The following is a 2029-nucleotide window of genomic DNA, read 5'->3' on the forward strand; positions in this document are numbered from 1 at the left end:
GGGGCTGGGGGGCCTCTCTCTACCTGGGGCCGGGCCCCACCGCGTCCACTCACTCCTGGCTTCCAGTGGTGCTTCCCAGGAGGCGGTCGCCCCTCTCCTCCAGCCCACCGGGCATCCTCCCACCCCCTGCGACCACCTGACCTCGGGAGCCACAGGCAGCCCTACCCCCCCACTCTCCCGGCTCGGCCCAGCGCGGAGCAGTGGGGTCTCCGGGAGGCGCGAGGGGCCTGGGATGGGGAGCGACCGCCACCCCCCTCCGTGCCACCTCGGAGGCGCCGGGGCCGCCCCGCCACCGCCCTTTTGTTCCGCTGGCCAATCAGCCGCCTCCTTGACTAAATAAGGCGCGGAGAGCGCCCGGCGCCCCCTGTCCGTTACTTCCGCCCCCCGCCCGGCCGGTGACTCAGGGCCGGCGGCGGGCGGGGACGGGGCTGCCCGGGACGCAGTTTCCCAGGCGGCGCTGAAATCGCCAAATATGGCCGCGCCGCGCGCCGCCACGCCCAGCCCGCACACCTGCGGCCGCACCTTGACTCCCCCCTCACCCCCAGGGCGGTGACACAGCCGCGGAAGAGGAAGTAGCTCCCCCACTGCCCGCATCCCCGGCCCTGTGGGTGGCGGGGCTGGCGCCTACTGAGGGCAGCCCCTGGAATCTCGGTGTTCCCGGCCCCGCCCACTCCCCCACGACCCTTTGGTCTTGCACCGGGCGTCCTGGAGACTACAAGGTGGGGAAGAAAGGACCTGGGGGGCAGATGGAGGGGACAGAGGCCCGTGGACCTCTGTCCCCTCCATCTGTCTCCAGAAGCAGGAGCCTCTGTCCCCTCCATCTGTCCCCAGGAGCAGCCTGGGTAACCAGGTGCAGCCACTCCTCCAGGCACATATCAGACAAAGGAGTGTTAGAAGTTAGAGGGGAGTAGGTCCCCCTACTCCAAGTTGAGGGGCCCCGAGTGGAATGTGGGGTCGGCAGACACAGTGCCAGGAGGCCTTAGATACTTTCCGCCTCCTTCATGTCCTGTGTGTGACATCTTGGGATCTCCAAGTGGGTTGGTCTCCTCATAGCTGATGCTCCAATCTGGGGGCTGCGCAGCTGTGGCGGGGCCCATGGGCTCCAGTAAGGGTGGGTTTTCCACCAGCCTGGGCTTCTGTCACCGGTGGGGCACGCACGGGAGGGACAGCACCCTTGCCTGCACCGTGGAACGTCTAGAGAGGCGGTGACCCAGCTGGGCTTGGTGGCATGGTGGCCACAGGCAAAGCCTTGGCATCTGGGGGACTGCAGGCCTCAGGTGAGCGAGGCAGCTGGTTCACCTTCTGGACCCCAGCATCCTCATTCCTAGGTGTGCTCAGCAGCTGAGCTGGCTGGGCCCTTGGGGCACCTGGCCCCCACCCCCACTGCCAGACACCTGCCCAGGTCCATCTGAGTGAGCTCTGCTTGGCACCACTGCCACCCCTCCTGGCCACTGCTTTTCCATTGCTTTCTCTGGCGTTTACACCCAGCGGTTCCAAAGGTTACAAATAAACCTGAGGAAAGCAAGGTGCCTGCATCCCCTCTGGGCATAACCAAGGCACTGGCGCCAGCAGGTGCGGCCAGGCCAGCCTGATGACAGGTCTCCCAGCGCTGGCTCCAGGGGAAAGGGCGTGCCCTGGACTTGGGAGAATCCACAGCCCCGGGCAGCCGGGGCCAGAGGGCAGGGGCGCAGCGCGGTCGGCCTGTTTTCGGCAAAACTACCCCAGGCCTGGCCCTGTCCTAGTACGAGACAGAGAAGCCAGTGCTCCTCAAATCCAGCAGGCAGCCAACCGTTCGGGCCTTCAAGACTCTCCCTCCCTGCCTCAGTTTCCCTATAATGCCCCCAGGTGATTAAAATCAAACAAAGCCTCACTCTCTCCCCAGCGGATAGGGGGTTGGGGCGGCCTCAAATCCGGCCTGGAGCCCGCGCCTGGGAACAATCGCGACTGCGGTTTGAGCAGCAGGATGCGCGGGGTGTGGGCGATACCAGGCCTCTGTCTGCACCGCCAGGGACCCTGAGCAGGGCGCCCC

Source organism: Pteropus vampyrus, unplaced genomic scaffold, assembly GCF_000151845.1.
Source record: "Pteropus vampyrus isolate Shadow unplaced genomic scaffold, Pvam_2.0 Scaffold227, whole genome shotgun sequence".
Lineage (NCBI taxonomy): Eukaryota > Metazoa > Chordata > Mammalia > Chiroptera > Pteropodidae > Pteropus > Pteropus vampyrus.